Source organism: Cupressus sempervirens, chromosome 3 (assembly GCF_028749045.1).
Source record: "Cupressus sempervirens isolate cs-2001-9-10 chromosome 3, ASM2874904v1, whole genome shotgun sequence".
Taxonomy (NCBI): domain Eukaryota; kingdom Viridiplantae; phylum Streptophyta; class Pinopsida; order Cupressales; family Cupressaceae; genus Cupressus; species Cupressus sempervirens.
In genome coordinates this window covers 218,649,290-218,663,065 of record NC_143120.1, presented here as the reverse complement: position 1 = coordinate 218,663,065, position 13,776 = coordinate 218,649,290, and positions in this window count along the sequence as shown.

The following is a 13,776-nucleotide window of genomic DNA, read 5'->3' as shown; positions in this document are numbered from 1 at the left end:
CCATTATCAAGTTAGTTCTTACTACTTTGTGAGCATACTAAGTGTCTTGTCTCCCTCTCACTTCCAAAAAAAAGAAGTTCACCCACATCAAATGGGACAACATGTGTAAACCTATTAAAAATAGGGCATTGGGGATAAGAAAGATAATTTGGAAAAGAAAGACCCTTGGAGATAAACTTATTTGGAGGCTCCACAAGGAGTACCATAGGAAATGGGTCTAATTCATTTTCCACAAATATATCTCCCTAGATGATCTTCACATCATATTTAAAAAAATCTCCCCCCTAGTGGCTTTAGAGTATGAAAATTTATGTTAGACAATATACCCATATTTTCAAATCATATTTCTTAAGGTTTAGGGAATAGGAAATCAACCCTATTCTAAGAATATTCTTTGGGTGGCTACCTCCTTTTAGTAGAGATTTGTTGATGCAGGAGCATCCTAGGGAAGTTAGTGATCTTGCATGTAGGGCCTTTGGGCTCAAATTTGTGCACTTATGGTTTGCACAATTGAGGATGTGTTTTGGATATATCAGGAAACCTTTCTCTAAGTGTGCATAAAGTTTTCAGTTGTGCTCTTGAAGTTAGAGCCATTTTGGTGACTATTGGTTAGATGTTTTTGATTTATTGATAGACTTTAGAGATTGTATTTGTTGGCTTTTATCCATAGGAGTTGGCATGTGTGATCTTGGATTTGGATAGTTAGTTGTCATATGGACCTATGTCTAAGTACATGTATTCTTATGTGGTCTTTTGAGTTAGTTATGCATTATAAAATTAGGGCCTATCCTAGGTATTTAATTATTTCATGTATTAAATGTTTGTTGTCAAGCTGACTTGTGGCTTGAGGGTGTTAGAATCTTAGAATTGGAACAATTATTATTTTGTCATTGATGCCAAATATAGTGATGAGACATATTGCTACCTGGTCTAAATGTCATATCTATTGATTGATGAAGAGGATTTGAGAAGTTACTCATAACTATAGCACCTATAGGAAAGCTTGAAGTTATAGAAAGGAAGTTACAATGAACACTTGATTAGAGAGACTTTGATAAATGAAATTACTTATTTATTTTAAGAAGCTAAGCCGATCTAAGAAAAAGAGTAAATACTAATGAGTGGTGAGTAATGCTAGTATCAACTGAGCCATAGTTAGTGCTGACAAAATTTAGTTTTGACTAAGCATTAGTATCAACCGAGAAAGTTAGTTGATGCCAAGCTAGAAAGCTTATATAATGATTGAGTATTTCAGTATTGATCGAGTGTCAGAATATAGTAATTGTTGAGTGATAGTAAAAGATAAAATTCAAAGGACTCATAAGATCAAGATGACTGAGTTGATTTCTTTGAAGATCTAAAAAATGTTGAAGATAAGATTGATGAGTTGGATCATTAAATTCAAATTTATGGTTAGGTAAAGAATTAACAAAAAGATTCTAGAGAATGATTAAGAAGATGTACAAAAACATTAAATAGTGTTGAACCTGATCATAAACCCTAAGATACATAGTTGATTTAGAATATGGTAAAGAACAAATTGCCTATTTAAGGTGATATGGGATAGAAATTTTGGTGACTTCTCTATGCCCTAATGAAGCCCTATCTGACCAGTGTGAATGCAAAGTTTGTATGTGAAGGAGATCATACAGAGCAAGGTTGATGAGGTCATATAAGTGAGTAGATGCTAAGCTAGATGTGAAAGCTTTCAGAGATGATGTTGTTGTTGATAAGTGACTTTGAGTAGAAGGATTAAGTGTTGATGAGAAGAGTGGATTGATTTCTTGAAGAGTGTCTAGGTAGATCAAGATTAGAGATGATAATGGAAGGCTTAGCAATGAACCAACATAAGGACTAAATAGAGATTTGACCCAAAAAAGTGATTTGTAATCACATAGATCAAAACCTACTATTTAATTTCTTATCATTGTAAACAGTTTGTATTGAAATAATTTTAATAGAGGTTGACCTAATGGTCATTTGAAGACTTAAAAATCTATATAAATCCTTTGTTTGGGTGACATTCTAAATGGAATGATCAAATTCCTCTTACAAGGCCACTTCTAATAGGGTGACTAAATCCTCTAACCAGGTCACATTTAACTTTGTGTATTGTAGCTTTTAACAAGTCTGGCTTCTAAAATAGCTCACATGAATTTATTATGAATATTTTTACATATGATGATGTTTTCATTATGCTATGTAAAGTTAAGTTAATGATAGTTTTATTGTAGATACTAAGCAATAACAAGATAAGAAGGATAAGCAAAACAATAAAGTATTTAATGTTTGATTTTTTAAGTAGTACATATAGACCTTGCAATACTAATTCAACCCCCCCTCTTAGTTATTCTAAAAAATTATAACAATTAGTGTTAGAGATTAGTTGTTATAGAGATAATTTTGAAGGTACTTGAAGGTATAGATCATGAAAAACAAGAGAGATGCACCTAAGCTAAATAAGGAGAAATTTTCTCCATGAAAAACCCTAATGAAGCTATACAGTTCTAGTATCAATGATGCTACTATTAATTTTTTGAGAAATGAATATGTAGCAATAATAACTTCTCCTCTGACTATTGAAGAATCAAATCCAAAGTTAGATCACAACCAAGCAATGTTGGAGATCACCTTAGCTCTAACCTATATTCAGTTTGATTACCTAAAATATTGCAACATTACAAAGAATATGTGGGATAGATTAAAGACCATATATGAAGGAGATGAAAATGTACTAAGAGCTAAAGAAGAAAGACTGAGAGGTAAATTTGATGACATGAGAACAATTGAAGGTGAGGAAATAGTACAATACTACACAAGAGTTAAAAAGGTTGTTAATGCTATTCAGGGAACAAACAGAGTAATTGAAGATGAAATAATGATAAGAAAGTTATTGAGGACTCTACTCTTTATCTATGTGTTTAGAGCCTCTATAATTCAAGAACTAAGATGCACACTAGGTAATAACTTGACTTTAGGAGGAGTAATTGGTAGATGTATTACTTTTGAAATGTCTACTTTTGGTAACTATACACCTGTTGGTCTTAGATTGTTTTGAAATTTGAGTGTCAACACACTTAACCACTTTCTACATTGATGCCGAGTACACTATGTATGCCAAACCATAGTGTGTGTCGAGTAAATACTTCAATAGGTGCTGAGTGACTTTAGGTGCCAAGTAATATATAAGTGATGAGTGACATATAGGTACCAAGTCACAGTTAATGCTGAGTAATCTAGGATCTTACATGTGTCAAGCAAGATAGAATGTAATAGGTGCCGAGAAAGCTAGGATATTATATGCACCAAGCACCAGTAGTCCAATATGTGCCAAGTAATACATAATCAACATATGAGTTTGTGCCCTCACAAACTCAAATGTAAACTATTTTTGGAGTCAACATAAAAGGATTTCGAAGGAGAAAAAGTATAAGATCAAATCTTTTACATTTCCTATGTGATCAACATGCAACAAATCAAAAAAATGGAGAAGGCATGCAACCAATGAGGTAAATGCAAGGAATGAGCAGGAACTCAAAGATTCAATATGGATCATAGATCCATACCTAACCCTAAATCTTCACAATATTTAAAAGGAGATCAACAAACCCATTGTTAGTGTGGAAGAGAATAGTGTATGGGGAGATTATAATGAAATTCAAAGTGAAAGTAAGAAAGACTTAGAGGAACAAAGAAACAATTATACATCCAATTGATTAGAATAGCACAAGGGATAAGAACACAGATTAGATCAATCAAGGGTCACATCAAAGAGAGAAGATCAAGTGTTTGAATCCAACAATTAAAGATTCCATACTATCAAGTTTATTGTTCTAATACTTTCTTGCCATTGTATTAGAAGTTGGAATTCCTATATTGATAGGTTAGCTTAACAGCTAGGTAGGAGAACATTCGGAGAAGCTGATTAAAAGTCCTATTGTATTAGGTGGCTTTAAAAACCTATTATAAATCCTTTAATAGGGTGAAACTTCATGTAAAGTGTTTTGTAAATCCTCTAACTAGGTCACTATTGCCACAGTGTAAAGCCTTTAACATGGTAGGCCTTTCATAGGGCAGACCATCATAAGTGGTCAAACATTTATTGTTGTAGTGATTTTTGTGGGTATCATCCACACCCCAGTTTTACCTTCTTATTCCTAAAGGGTTTCTGGGTTACCAAATCTGGTGTTATGTGTGTTATTGCATGTGTTTACTTTATGTTCATTAATATGTTTATGTAAGAATTTGCCTAAGGGAAAAATTCACCCAGGAACTAAGAACTCAAACACAAGCACAACTGTAGACCAGAAAGAGAGAGTGTATGATCAGAATAACAATGTATTCAATAACATGCATTAAGAATACAGTAGGAGTGCTTGAATATAAAGGCCTTAGGAGAGCTTCTAGAATGCATAGAAGTTAGCACCATGAAGTGTCATACAACCAAGCACATGTCCACCAGATATGGATTATCTTCCATTAAGCACGGAAGTAAGTGCAGTGATGTGAGGATAAGTCTACAAGGGTGGGACACGCAAAATAGTGTTGTAAACACCATGTGCTCAAATAGAGTTGTGTACTCCTATGTTGTCAACATGACAAATCACAAGGTGTGCAAACTCCTAAGTGTCTCACAAATAAAAATAATAAAATAATGCAATATAATTAAATAATGCATTAACCTAAGTAAACTTAAGTAAGTGTAAATAGTAAAGTACGTATTTACACCAACACCCCCCCTTAAGTGCAAGTTAGGGGAATGCCCTTAAGCTTACGATCTAGGATGAAGATGCATAATGGGTCTTGGCTACTAGGCCATATTAGGTACCCATGTACATAATGAAATGTAATCTCTCATAAAGCGAGGAAAGAGGGAAAACCTCATGGGAAAAACCCTCCCCCAAAAAGAGAGATAAAGAAGGATGCATTGATGGATGGAGTAATCAAGACCCCCCCATTATGATATACATCCAGTATATACATAAGAGAATGAAAGAAGGAAGAGAGATAGAAGAGGCTTCCCCCCCCAAAAGAAGAATGCCAACAAGTGAAAGCTGCTCTGATGAAGAAGCTGGTCCAAGAATGCAGAAAGGTGTTCCTCCCCTTAGGAAGAAACAATGCTCAAGGTACTTTCCTGAAGATGTCTGCTAGCCTTGAAACCTACTCATGTATCCCTGTACTAATGTAGAAGTTCACCCCTTCCAACTGTGCTAAAAAGAATGAATGCAGATCTGGCAAGGATGTCTGTTGAACTTGTTCCACTAAACCATTTGTCTCCTCAACTGACAAAGAGACCTCCACTAATTGCTATTCATAAGGATCCACAATCACACCAACCTATAAAGATTGATCATGTAGAGAATGGACATGAGGGTCAGAGTGAGCCCTCATAATAACTGTAGAAGAATCATCATCAATGAGAAGATGTAAGTCCTCAATTCTGTCTCCCAAGTCAAATGAAGCTGGAGCTGGAAGACGAGATGTACCATGCTGAGATGGACCTTTCATTGTGGCAATATAAGCACGTGGATTGGACTGATGTGACTCCTCACTGCAACTGTTGATAGAACCCCACATGTCTGAAGCTGTTGAAGCTCTATCATTGGTGTCACTATCAATTTCCACTATGTATGAAGTGTGGAGAGGAGAAGAGGACAAGGTCAGAGAACTTTCCTCAAAGTGAACATCCTTCTCCACAAAAATCTCGTGTGTCTTTGGATCCATTAATCTATAAGCCTTTACATTGTCTTCATAACCAATAAAGGTACAAGGCCTAGGTGACGGTGCCTTGCAACTCCTGGAAGAAAGGTTTGCCCATGCTGGACAACCAAAGACTCTAAGGTGACTCACAACTGGTTTTCTATCGTACCATGCCTCAAAAGGAGTTTTGCCATCTAAGGCTAGATGAGGAGAACTATTAAATATGTGAGTAGCACTGCTAATGGCTTCAACTTCTAGTGTAGGATCAACAGACTTGGCCTTAATCATGCAACTTGCCATGGTCTTGAGAGTCCTAATCCTTATTGCTGCAACATCTATCTTGTGTGGACTAAATGCTGGTGAGTTCTGAAGATCAATCCCCTCAATTTTGCAAAAGTTCTTAAGTCTCTTGTCAACATATCTATTCTCATTGTCCACTCTTAATACTTTGATGGCTTTCCTTGACTTGTGTTCAACATGAGTCTTGAAATCTTGAAGCTTAGGAACTACTTCATTCTTATGATGAAGGAAGAAGACCCAAGTGAATCTCGAAAAGTCATCAGCAAATGCGAGTATGCAGCGGCCTTGGCTAACTGAAGTCACTGCAAATGGTCCTGCTAATACCATGTGAACTAGTTAAAGAACAAATGGAGCTCAAGAAGACTTCCCTTTATCATACTTCTCCTTGATATTCATATCCACTAAACAAGATGAACACTCTCCCTTAGAAAATTTGATATTGGGTAGACTTTTGACCATGTGTTTTGAGCAAAGTTGCTGAAGAGAGTAGAAGTCAAGGTGACCAAACCGCTCATGCCATAGGTTATTGTTTGAAGTAGAGTGAGTTAACAAGGCTTGAGAAGAACTCTTAGGCACAAAGTGGGAAAAGGAATAAAGCCTCTTGTTATCATTGACTTTCCCAACCACTACCAATGAATCATCTTTGAGACTTTGCACCATCACTGAATCTAGAAGGAACTCAACCTTATGACCATCTCCAAGGTGAGTGATTTGGTAAACTGATAGGAGATTAGAACTTAGATTTGGAACATAGACAACATCTTTGAATTCCCCATCTTCCATTTCTACATGTCCTTTCCCTTGAACTTCCATCTTAGCATCATCTCCCACGAAGATGTGTGGTACCTTTGACTGCTTCAATGATGAAAAGTCTTCCCTTGAAGAACCCATGTGGTAAGAGGCACCTAAGTCAAGTATCCATTCCGAAGAAGAATTTGAGTTGGCCAAAAGTGCTTGACCTTTACCTTTTGAAGAGGTTGGAGTAGAATCCTTGGAAGTACCTGGCACTTGAATCTTGTTCTTCTTGATTAGATTTTCTAACTGATCGATTCTTTTTGTCTTGCAATGATGCTCGTCATGATTTGGCTTTGTGCAGTATGCACAAAAGAGTTTGTCCTTCCTTTCATTACTTCCCTTCTTGTTTGAAGAAGAATCACCTTGTTGAGAGGAGTCATGTTGTGTCTCAGATTGTGTTTTCTACTTCCACTGTTGCTTCTTGTTGTTTCTTTTTCCTCCTTGACAAGATTTGGAATCATCACTAGCCACCAAGGCTTTGGTCTTAGATAACTTGAGAAGTCCAAAATCCACCAAGTGAGATTGTTCAACAATCAAAATGTCTGCAAATCTATCAAAGGAAGGTTTTTGGTAAGCAGATCCCATGGTTAACCTGTGAGTATTAAAGCTCAAAACAAAGTTGGCATACTTAGAAGGTAGCTTCTTGAGTTTGTGATGTATCAACCTATCATCCTTCATGGGATTTCCAAAATCTTTTAGAAGTGCCCTATACTCATTGATTTTGATGATATAATCCTAAATTGTGTCATAATTCTTAGGATCTAAGAGAAGTAGATCATCCTCAATCTGAAATCCCTTTTCTTCATCCACTTTACCATATAACTATTCAAGTTTATCCCAAGCTTCCTTAGATTCTGAATAATTTTTAATGTGAAAGAGAAGATCCCTATGTACACAACTCTTGATAACACCTAAAGCCTGTTGGTCTTGTCTTTTCCAATCAATGAATTCTTTAGCATCAGTAGGTTGGGTAATTGTACCATCAACATACAAACTATATCCTTTTTCCATTAATCTACTCCATGCAATATTTTTCCATGTAGAATAATTGCGTGAAGTTAGAGGAGGACATTTAAAACCCATGATGCAGAAATGAAAGAGCACAAAATAGAGACACAAGAACACAATACACCCCCCCCTTTTCACTCAATCAAAAGACCCCCCCAAAAAGGATGCTTGGCACTTTATAAGTAGTGCATTTACAATGAGCCACTTGTCAAAATGAACAAAGAAAACTTTTTGATTTTGTTTTTACAACTACCTTATGAGGCTGAAATCTGTCACTTAAGCACTGTAGCTTAGTTTTACAACAATTCTGAAAAAGAATCAAAGCTTTACAATGCCAAAGAAGGCCTAATTCTAAAAGTGATAAATTTTTCCACACAACCCTAGAATTTGACTTTAGATCTAGAAAGTAGACAAAAAAATACACACTTTAAAAAAAAATGGAACCTAAAAAAGTGACCTAATGTGCCCGTACGGAGCTTCTGAATTTGCAAAATGCAAGATTATGTAGGTAGAGTTGCCAAAAAATGCAAATTTTGCAAAATATATGCACCAAAACCAAAAAAAAAACACCACCAACAAAAAATTTAGGAAATTTTACCTGATTTCAAAAAAAATTGCACCTAAATCAGAGTCCAAATGTCCAAGATATGAGCTTGCAAAGTCAGGCTGCCAAACTGAAAAGCAATCTAGAGAGGGGTCTGGAGGAGAAACTGCGAGTCTAAATTTGATGATCAAACAGCTGTCAAAGTAGTTTTAAAATGCCCTAGAATGACGTCCAGACAGACATCAAATTTAACAGGCAAAAAGATGACATCAGCAAGAAATACATGCCCAGTGCTGATGGGGCAAGATGTGTCGGTATGGACTGTATGGATCCATACTGTATAGAAAAATTGATGTGGGCAGGTGACTCAACACTCATTCATGCATGTGATGTGTCAAGTGATAGGCGTATGGATGCCAATGTGGTGCTGACAGGGTAGAGTGAGGTGGCAGACCAGTCGCTGCTGACAGTGCAGATCTGTGGCTGACTGTGTGTCAAGTCAGATGGAGACGTGTGACCGTCGGTATTACAGAGTGCTAGAACACAAATTTCTGATGCCGGTGTCTCAAGTTTTAGTCCTACATTTGTGGGTCCTATGATGTTTGTAGACTTTAAATTGAGATGGCCGCAGAGGTTGAAACAATAGCGCCTGCCAGTTGGGAGATTTCCGACTACCAGTGCGAATTTCATCACCAGTGGTGTTGGATTGGTGGTGTTTTAAGTTGCGACTAGAATGTTGGAGGCTAGCCGGGCATTGTCGCTTATGCTGTCAAATTTTGCTGATGTTGCCGCAGGTACAATATTGAAGCCCGCAAATTTAATATAAGATGCCCTACGAATAATTAAAATGCCACCAAAAATATAATACAGATCCAGGGTTTGATCCCTCGGGTCTGTAAAAAAAAATTTCTGCTTCAAATAATAAATCTGAAATTTTTGAAAAACAAATTCGAAAATTACACTAAAATTTTTGAAAAACAAATTCAAAAATTACAAAGAAGAGATAATGTTCAGATCTAAAAAATAAATGCAATAGATCTAAAAATAATCATACCCATACCACAAATCGGAGCCTCCGAGTTTTGATTTGGAAAAAGAAAAAATTTCACGGTCAACTATGGGCCAAGGTAGGTGTGCATATAGTCAATTTTCACCGATTTAGCATTTCAGATGCAATGGAGAGGTCAGATCTGGCGCTGGACGCTCCCAATTTCTGCAGCACTCTGGATTCAGGCTGAGGTGATGAAGCAAGTAAGAGGTCTCGAACGGCTTGTGATGAGAAAGTCTCCAAGCTCTGATCCCATGTAAGAATTTTCCTAAGGAAAAAATTCACCCAGGAACTAAGAACTCAAACACAAGCACAACTGTAGACCAAAAAGAGAGAGAGTATGATCAGAATAACAATGTATTCAATAACATGCATTAAGAGTACACTAGGAGTACAAAAGAAGAGAGCCATTGAAGACAAGGCATGCTAGAAGATGACAAGAGAAATATCAACAATAGACTGGAGGAGAAGACAATTGAGTTCAAAAGGATCTCAAACATGCAACTAGACACCTAAATTCAGATGATGAATTCTCATCATGAGTTAAACATGAAGGAGTTAAACATGAAGGACATTCAGATTTCCACCTTGAGAATGCAGAATAAACAATTACCGAATGAGTTAAAGAGACAAAATGAGGTAGTAGAGAGTTTCAATAAATCAAGTGAAGCCATCAAGTACTTTGGGCAACTATTGAAATCACCAAGGGCTAGTAATGATACTTCAAGACTTGGCTACACCAGCACTAAACAAGGAGAATCATCCAAGACTACAGAAGAAAAGAGTAACAAAGGTAAGAATGCTAAACCTTCTTGTCATTTCTATTGGAAAAAGGGACATACCTCAAATCTGTACAAGAGCAAGAATAGTCATCAACATGATAAGTCTAAGAAAGAAAGCTTTTTTCACAAGTACAAGAAGCAAGGACATCAAGCACATGAGTGTAGAACCAAGACCATGAGAACACCAAGATTTGAAGAGCACTATTACAACTGCAAAAATTATGGACATAGAGTATTTGAAAGTAGATCAAATCTTATGTGGACACCTAATTAGCTTGCAAGAGGAAACAACCATGCACACCACTATAATTGGGATTACAACACTGGGTATAGCTGTCACTATTGTCAGGAGTATGGACACATTCCTAAAAATTGCATAAGGACACATTTTAGAGGGAGTTACAGTAGATGGCTAAGCCAAACTACATGTTTTAGTTGCTTGAAAATTGGACATATCAGTAGGAATTTTCCAACAAAGTCAAAAGCACCCAAGGCAAAAGTTAACAAAGAAAAAGGGAAGGTTGATGTTGAAAAATTAAGAGGGCAAATGAATAAAACTTGGAAAAAAAAAGATGAGTGCAGCACATCAAATGGAGAGATCACTTCACCCAAGACATCAAGTGATCACACCTCATCCAACTAAGAAAAAGAAAGGTGTATGGGACTGATATGCAAAGTTATATCATACATCAATTCCAAGACAAAAAAAATACTATAAGGAAGAAATCTGCATGAGCAAAGGTGCCTAGTCAAAATATAAAGTTTTTTCCAATACTGTTGAATTATCCTCAAATGCCGAGTAAAAGCTCCAATGGATGCCGAGTTTCTAATAGCGACTGAGCTAATAGTTAAAGTCAAATGAAGTAGAAGTCTAGTGGAGGCTAAGTAAATGAAATACAAGAGTCGAGTCATATTGAATCTTTCAAGTGTTGAGTTTATAGCTATATGCACGAAGCATTTAATGCTAGATCATTGATAGGTATAAGGTTGATTTTTGTTCATTTTCATGCCATTCAAATGTAGAGAAATGTCAAGAAGAGTGAAGAATTGATCAAGTAACAACCTAATAACCATTTGCATGTATTTAAACAACAATTTTGCACAAGTTCATCTATTCAAAGGTATTTCTCAAGTGTTGAGCTATGCAAAAGTTAAAATTTTAATATATTTAAACCCTAGTTTGGTAAAATGGCCTCTAACTCAAGGAACCCCAAAGGAAAAGACAATCATGAGGTTTAGTTAGTTAGCAATGAGGTAAAGCAACTACAATTTAGGAAAATCCCAGAAGTTGCCTACAAAAATGACCCAGCTAACGCATTATCCATCATTCCACCTAAAGTTGTCATGGTTCAAGATGTGAGGAAGTGATATAACTACAAGATAGGTGTAGTAGGTGACCTAGAAATATTCCAAGCTTATGATAAACTATGTAAAAACAAGATTTTGAAAAAGGAATTTGAGATAGTTGAGAAGAAGGGTTTGACCAATGCCCTAGTTTACCCTACATGATTCAAAACTGAGTGGATATAGATTGTCCTTAGCAGGATTCACAATGGATGTTTATGGCTGGAAACAGGACCTATAAAGATCACTAAAAGGATAGTGGATAGGGTTATTGGTTTCCCAACCCTAAATTGGCCTAAGACCCTGTGCAGTGATTCCAAGGAAATTAGTGAGAGGAATACGGGTGTGAAATGGAATAAGAGGGAAATGACTATTGATTCTGTCACTGATCTTCTTCTAGATTTTTTTGTTAGAGTGATTTCTCACAAATTCTACCAATCGAGTAGACTGAACAGTGTACCTTGTATAGTAGTTGATGTGGCATAAAAATCGGTGAAGAAAGACCAAACATATGATCTGTCAGAACTTATGTTGCAGTAAATTAATGAAAACTTAAGAAAAATAAGGAGATCAAAGGGTGCCCAATGTAAATTTGGTTCAGTTCTCATGTGTGTATTCTTTTATGTTATGGAATAATTTTCTTATATAGGAAAGGTGAATTGGAACCCCAACAAAAATTGCAATTACACAAATTAATGAATTCATTGATCAAATGGGTGACAATGTTGAAGCCCAAATGACAAGCTACTTTGAAGACTTTAAGAAGTCTATGAAGCAAAGGATTAGAATACCAGTTTCATTAATAAAGTAGCATGTCAATGACATATGTTTCTTTGTTGACATTGACTGCACCTACATCCAGGCAACAATACCAAGAGTAAGATGGCTAAGGCCATTAGGATATGAGCTTGATGTATATGAAGCCTCAATAGTAATCACAAAATTGCTAGTAGAAGAGATTAGATAAGGTGACTCCTCACTTTTGGACATATGATGTTGTCAAGTCCAAAGTGGAGACTAAATTAAAGATATCCACTATTATCAAGAAGAAAGACAAGATGGTAAAGAAGATAAAGAAGCAATTTGGAGAAAGCATTGAAGGAGAAGTAGAAGAAGAAGAAGTAGTAGAAAGAGATAGTGAGGAAGAAGAAGAGCAAGGGCAAGGCCCAATAGAGCTGAAAAAAGGCTTAGGGGAAGACAAGGAGGAAGATGCTGAGGGATAAGAAACTGAGGAAGCACCTACACCTACCGAGCGAAAGAATAGAAAGGCAAAAACATAGCCTACAGCTTAGCCCAAGCCTAAGAAGGTTACCAAGCCAGCTCTAGCAACAAGGGCCACTACAAGAGTATCCACTCAAAAGGCTAAAGAGGCATCAAAAGAGAAGAAGAAAGCCACTACACATCTTGTAGAGGAGCCAAAGAAGAGAAGGAAGTATGTGGCACAGCTAGATATAGATGATGAAGAAAGAATAGAATCAAAGGACAACAACCAGTTTAAAGTGGTAAGCCATCCTCCTAAGACTACAATTGATAAACTTTGTGATAAGATTAAAAATGAAAATTTAAATGATTTAAAGTTTCTTAATTTTAATAAGCTCAGTAGGGAAGATCAAAATAAAGTAGAGGAATATGTGTATGCCATGATGGCAGAATTTAAAAACATATCCCTAGAACTTGACAATACTATGCCTAAGGAACTGTATGAGATAGTTGAAAATAAATGGCATTATTGTCTAAAAATGGAAAGGCAAATCAAAGAATCTACCCTAGATCAAGTAAATCTTGACATGAAAAAGGCTCAAATAACAAAGGCAAACAAGAAACATAGTGGCAAGTTTGCACCAAAGTATAGAGCCTTTTGCATCCTTCAAAACAAGATTAAGGATGTAGTAAATAAATCCGCACAATTATGGAAAAAAAATTATAAGATAATTGATGATAAGGTAGAGGAAAGAAATAAGGCAGAAACCAATGCCAAAGAGAAGATAGAGGAAAAGAAAGAAAAAGAGCAGAAAGGAGAAGTAGAAGTAAAGGAAACAGAGATGAAGGAAGAAGAAAAGAAAGAGGAGGAAAAGAAAGGAGAGGAAGAGAATAAGGAGAAAGAAGAGGAGGAATCAACTAAAGGAGGATACATGGCAATAGATGAACAACAAGAGTAGCAAGAAGATGAATAGAGTGTGCAAAACACACAAATACCACCTCCTAGTACACCTCATGTAACCATTATACCTACAAAGAAAATAATTATCAAGGAT